The sequence below is a fragment of the Gossypium arboreum genome, chromosome 12 (genome assembly GCF_025698485.1).
Source record: "Gossypium arboreum isolate Shixiya-1 chromosome 12, ASM2569848v2, whole genome shotgun sequence".
Classification (NCBI taxonomy): Eukaryota; Viridiplantae; Streptophyta; class Magnoliopsida; order Malvales; family Malvaceae; genus Gossypium; species Gossypium arboreum.
This window is the reverse complement of record NC_069081.1, coordinates 15977294-15984167: the sequence shown is the minus strand read 5'-3', so window position 1 is coordinate 15984167 and position 6874 is coordinate 15977294. Positions and strand designations below refer to the sequence as shown.

Genomic DNA, 6874 nt, shown 5'->3' with positions numbered 1-6874 from the left:
CGCATCGCCTTAGTACCTTGGCTAGATTCGCTAGGCAATCATCATATGTATGTCAGTAAAAATAGACATCATACATCTTTGAAATGTAGTAGGTGTATTACATAAACCAAATGGCATATGCCTAAATGCGAATGTACCATACGGATAGGTAAATGTTCTCTTGTGCTGATCTTTTGGTGCTACTGTACTCTAATTATACCCCGAGTATCTATTGAGAAAACAGTAATAGTCTCACCCTACGAGTCTATCCAGCATCTGGTCCAAAAACGGCAAAGGAAAGTGATCTTTCCTAGTATCCTTGTTCAACTTCTGATAATCGATGATACCTCTTTTCTTTGGCATGCACTGGACCAGACTTACCCATGAACTGTCTGAGATGGGGTAAATTATACCCGCATCTAACCACTTGATGATTTCTTTCTTTACTACGTCCTTCATAATGGGGTTCAGTCTTTGTTGTCCATCAATAGACCCTTTCTCGCCATCTTCCAGGATAATCTTGTGCATGCATACAGATGGACAAATTCCGTGAATATATGGTCAATCCAATAGCCTTCTTGAATTATTTCAACACCAGGATGAGTTTCTCTTCTTGTTCAGTAGTTAATTCTGCTGAAACAATCACCGGCAAAGTAAAAGCGTTACCTAAATAAACATCTTTTAAATGTGAAGATAGTACTTTGAGTTCTAATTTAGGTGGCTCCTCAATTGATATTTTTGGCTGGGCATAATCCCTTTTCTCTAATTCCAAAGATTCAAAATGGGATTGCGGATTAAATCCCTTTCGATTAGCTTCTAACAACGTTAAGCATTCATCCTCCTCTTCATCATTTGAAGGATCTGATGTCAAAATTTGTTCCAACGGATCCTCAACATAGTTTAGCTCCTTCTCCACTATTAAATCCTCTAAATTGGATAATGCAGAACAATAATCAATTGTGTCAGGAAATCGCATAGACTTAAAAATGTTAAATATTATCTGATCATCCTGAACACACATAGTAAGCTCGCCCTTCTGCACATCAATAAGGGCCCTTCCAGTTGCTAAAAACGGTCTTCCTAAGATAATTGACATTTCTTTGTTTGCTTCAAAGTCTAGAATAACAACATTATCAGGGAAGATAAACTTATTTACACGTACCAATACATCCTCGATTTTTCCTTCTAGATGTACTAAGGATCGATCCGCTAATTGAAGTGTAACCGTAGTTGGTCTAACTTCACCTATCCCCAACTTCCTCAATATTGACATAGGCATCAAGTTAATACTCGCACCTAAGTCACATAGTGTCTTACCAGAATCTATTGCTCCGATGTTGCAAGGGATTGTAAAACATCCAGGATCCTTCAATTTTGGGTGTAGTTTGTCTTGAAGATATGCACTACATTCCTTCGTCAGAGTTACCATCTCAAATTCTCCAAGTTTTCATTTTTTTGACAGGATATCCCTCATGAATTTGACGTATTTCGGCATTTTCTCAAGTGCTTCAACCAACGGATGTTGATATGAAGTTACTTAAGTATGTCTAGTAACTTCTTGAATTGAATCTCCAGCTTCTTCTTTTGAAGGCTTTGAGGGCAGGGTGGTGGTTGTTTCTTTACTGGAATTGGTTGATTCATCTTCTATGGCAATTCTGCATCTAACAGAGTTATCAGTTGATCAGAATTAGCTGGTTCTAAAATTACCTTGTTAGGATTTGCAGATTTTGGTTCTTGTGAAACTGGAATTTCAACACTCGGTTGAACTTGCTTTGAATCTTGAGCGTCAACTTGCTTCTCTTTGGCTTCGATGGCGTTGGGCTCCACTATCTTTCCACTCCTCAATGTTAACTCTTTGTAATGCTCCTTCCCTAGATTCCTCAGATCCTCCGTATCACTAGGTAAAGCACCTTGTAGTTGGTTCCTGAATTCAGTAGCAAGCTGGCCCACTTGATTCTCCAAATTCCATAGAGTAGCGTCGTTTTTCGCCATGTATGCCTTCAATAAATTCTCTATAATATTGGACGATTCAGCTTGAGCTGGTTTCTGAACTTGTTGGGGGAAACTAGGTGGCTGGGCTGGTATAGCTTGGGCATAAGTGTTACTGGTTCCAGCCCCTTGGTTACTCCAGGAAAAATTGGGGTGATTTCGCCACGATGGGTTATAGAAATTGGATTGTAGTTCTTGCCTTCCTCTATTTTGGTTCTGGTTACCCATGTAATACATGGATTCTGGGTTCAATGGACATTCTTCAAATAAATGTCCTTCCCCACAATAAACACAGGCTATACTTTCAAATTGATTTGGTGGCTGTGCTGCAAAACCGTTAGACCCATTAGTGGTAAGATTTTTTAACATTGAGAATATTGATGATACCTGAGATGCGAGTGAAGTAAGAGCGTCTACTTCATGTATTCCAGCAACTCGTCTTCCTGACGCTGCTCGATTGGTTGGCCATTGATAATTGTTGCTAGAAATCCTCTCAATGATTTCATAAGCCTCATTATAAGACTTAGAAAGGAGAGCACTGTTAGCGGAAACATCCACTACCGTTCTCGTGTGAGCATTGAGACCATTATAAAATGTCTCAAGTTGGATGCAATGTGGGATTCCATGATGAGGGCACTTCCATAATAATTCTTTGTACCTTTCTCATGCCTCATACAAGGACTCATCATCCATTTTTTGGAAAGCAATTATCTCGTTCCTCAACTTATCATTCCTACTAGGCGGGAAATACTTTATAAGGAATCTTTCTGCTAACTCTTGTCATTTGGAAATTGAATTTTGTGGCAATGAGTTCAACTAGGCTCGAGCTTTGTCCCTTAGTGCACATGGGAACAACTTCAATCGTAATGCATCTTCGGGTAGTCCGGCTAACTTGAAAGAATCGCTCACCTCCATAAATAGTCTTAAGTGTAGGTGAGAATCTTCGGTAGGCATTCCACTGAATTGGCCCACTATCTGAAGCATCTGGAACATGACTGGCTTCAGCTCAAACTGTTGTACCTCAATTTCGGGTCTCCTAATACTCGGATTAAGATCATGAAACACTGGCATGGAATACTACCGTAAAGCTCTATCCTTATCATCAGCAATAAGGATAGGATTTTGAGCAGGGTTTGCTCCATTTCCTTGGATTGGATTTTCGAAGTTTATTTCTTCGGTCCTTCTCTGATTTGCTTATCTTCTTCACTGTCAAAAAGTTCGTTCAATCTCAAGGTCCACAGGGTGTAAATTGATGATTCGATCAATACTCATAAACACTTAAAATAATCACAAAAATTAATTAAGTTAAAAATTAAATAGAAAATTAAACCAAAATGAAAAACTAATGAATTCACAAATAATAAATTTTTAAAATAGTCCCCGGCAACGGCACCAAAAACTTGGAACGACAGAAATGTGCAAGTGTACAATATCGCAACAAGTAATAAAGTGACAAGTAAATGTCGAGTTATCGTACCCACAGGGACTATGAAAATAATTATTTATGAATGCTATTTAAAAAACTTTGGTGAAGAAAAATATTTTGTTTTGAAAAAGGTGATTAAGAAAAATAAGATTTTAAACTAAATAAAAAGAAAAGTTCTAATGCACGATTTCAAAATGTGATTTAATCAAGATGACATAATTGTGTTGGATTAATTCTATTTCTTTAACTTAGAATTATTAAACTCATGTTTATATTGTTACGAACAAATTCACAGAAACTCGATAATTTGCTAATTTATGAACATACTCACCTACACAAATCCATTCATCTCTTAACATATCCCTATGTCAATTCAAACAATTAAATAGATTTTAAGAAGCAAACATGTGATTGCACATACATACTCATTAAATTGAACTAATCTCTTTCATATTCCTATGTCAATTCAAATGATTAAATAAATCTAATAAGAACATAAAAGACTATGTGAGGTAACAAGGTTTCCTTACGTTGAAACAGTTTAATCACAATAATCATGCAAGTTATTTAAGGCAAATGTATTGCCAGATACAATGCTAATTTAACCATTAGCTACCTTAGAAGAATAAACATGCACTGATTAAGTATTGTGTCCGTTAATTATAATTTCAATCCATTTAAATAATTAATTCATTAGTTCCCTCACAATTATAATGCAAGAATAACTTAGACATTATTTTAATTAATCAAGCATTTTACCGAGGCCTATAACAGGATAAACAAAACTTTAATAATTTAAATGGATGAAATGCAATCAACCCAACATGAATTAAATTCAAGCTAAGCAAATTAAATTAACCATTCCAACAATATAAATATTCATAGATATGTTCATCACAAAAACAACAAATATTAAAGAGATACGGAACAAGAATCAAATCCGGTGTTTTTTCGTGGCTTGACTAGGCTGCTCTGTTCTTTCTTCTTCGTTGTCCTCACTGATCAAGGCTACTATGAACACTCAATTGCTGCTTCAAAATGGCTGAAGAAGAACCCTTTCTCAAGGGGAGAAATTGGCAAAAGAGCAAGGAACTTTGAATGGGAAAATAAGAGGAGAAAATGAGAGAAAAGAGAAGAGATGTGAATGAATAAGGGATGCTTTGAATAATCAGCCGGGGGGGTTTATAACTGAATGTGGTAGCTAAAATTTGCTAAAAATAGCAGCCAAAGTGCCACCCCTTGGCTGGCCACCTATGTGGCAAAGTTGATGGCTTCAACTTTGCTAAATATGGCTTAGGGCAAATCTACAAAGCCACTAAATTGTGGAGGAGTTGAATTGCAATTTGAACAAGTCTTCAAGGGCCTCTTTATAGCTTAAATAATCAGCTAATGAGCTGAACTGGGTCAGCACTTGGACGGTTTTGGGCTGTTCTTTTCTTGGCCAGTTCGGTTTACTCGGTTCGGTTCAATTGAACCACTTTTTCATAATTTATTAATCATAATTTATTAACCAAATTAAATTGGATATAAATTAAAATTAATTATATTATGAATAAATACATATAATTTTGGACCGTGTTGGGCTGAAATTTAGTTCGCATCGATACTTCAAATTGGTTCTCGGTTTTGTGCTTCTAGAAGTGTCTGTCGAGCCATTTTTCTCCCTTTGTGCAAATTTATCGAAAATAACCAAAATTCATAAAAAATAATTATGAAATTAACTAAAATTAAATATGTTCATATTTTCAGTGCACTTTAATTATTTTACAAAAATTAATTATTTTTCGACAAGAAATTAACCGAATTCGCATGAATTTAAGTTAAAAAAGGTATGAAAAAGTGTATAAATTTTTGTGTTTTCAATTCAAAATTAGGTGCAGGTTTCGCTCGGCCAATACACAGGCCCATGTTCTAGGCCGTCCCATGTTCTAGGCCGTATGGCACACACAGCTGAGACACACGCCCGTGTCTCTGCCTGTGTGCTCAATTTTGACCATTTTGTTTCCCAAAATTAAGGTGCAGGGAACACACGGCCTAACCACATGCCCATGTTACCAGGCCGTGTGTCACACACGGTCTAGACACACGCCCATGTGTCTACCCATGTGGACAAAATGAAGTTATTCCTAGCTTCATTTCTCACCCAAAACTTTACCCAAGACTTGCACTTGAAACATACAACCAATACAAGCCATTCCAAGCACTCAATTAAATAAACTTCTTCACTTAACAAGGTATATCATTACCAGCATACATGATCACAACCTTATCTTAGTTTAACTTAGGCATTCACAACATTGATGACATATTCTTAGCATAACAGATGTGTATATATATATCATAATAATCTAATTAATCATACCAAAATGAACCATTACTAGCCATTCCAATGGCTAGATTACAAAATAACATTTCAAGCCACTATTGGCCAAGTTGTCCTATACATGCAATTATACCAAAATGACTTTTACTAATTATACCCAAAATGACTAGTTGATAGTGTGATGATGCTCTAGGATCTCCAACCCTCGCGAGCTTCCGAGCACTATAAAACAGGGGAAAATAAATGGAGTAAGCATTACATGCTTAGTAAGTTCGTGTAATGGAAACTAAACTTACCAATCTCGTTTATTAAATCTAAGCATACAATAACAAGTTTTCCATCCATTTGGCTAATTTGCCTAAACACATGCATCCAATCAAACATGTTAGTCACAAAGTTTACATATATATCAATTAAGAATAGATGAGCTCATCATGTAATACACTTTCAAGACATTATCATTTCATCTCATAATTCTCATGCCATGTCTAGAGTTATATGTCCGTTGAATCATTGAATTCTAATGGATGCTTAAGTAAGACACTCGAAGAATACTATTCAATAAACCTTCAATTTCTTATTCAAGGGTACCCATTAGGGCACTTAACCAAGAAACACTCACTCGAGCCACATATCATATAACAGGATTACCAGTCCAGGCTAAACCCTAATCATAACGTATGTTCGAGAGGTATTATATCAGGATAACTCATCTGGACTAAATCTTTTCTATAACAAGGTCGTTGGGATTACTCGTCCAAGCTAAATCTCGTCCGCAACAAATGCAAGACCCCATTAGTTTCGAGAAAGTGCATATATTCATCAAAATTCAATATTCAATCGCTTTACCCCTTTTTCACCATATCAAGCATGTATTAAATTTCTCATTATAGCTTTCAAGTAATGTACATAAATATAAGTCACATTCCATACAACACAATATTCAATTAAACAAATTTACATGCCGGATTAAGTTACACGAACTTACCTTGACACTTGTTCGCGTAAAAAGTCTACTAATCCGAAACCTTTTTTTTCCTCGATCTAACTTCGAATTAGTGTTGTCCAGATCTATATAAATGAATTTAACCATCAATTCCACACATTTCATATTTAAATGGACTTAATTTTAGTCCTAGGCAAAATTACCATTTTGC

At 36.0% G+C, this 6874-nt stretch overlaps 1 non-coding gene across 1 annotated transcript; it reads left to right on the top strand.

Moving 5' to 3' along the window:
- Positions 1-2587: 2587 nt before the first annotated feature.
- LOC128286113 (small nucleolar RNA R71) lies at positions 2588-2694 on the top strand. The gene has a single exon (XR_008276658.1). It is a non-coding gene; the product is annotated as a small nucleolar RNA R71 (small nucleolar RNA).
- Positions 2695-6874: the final 4180 nt, after the last annotated feature.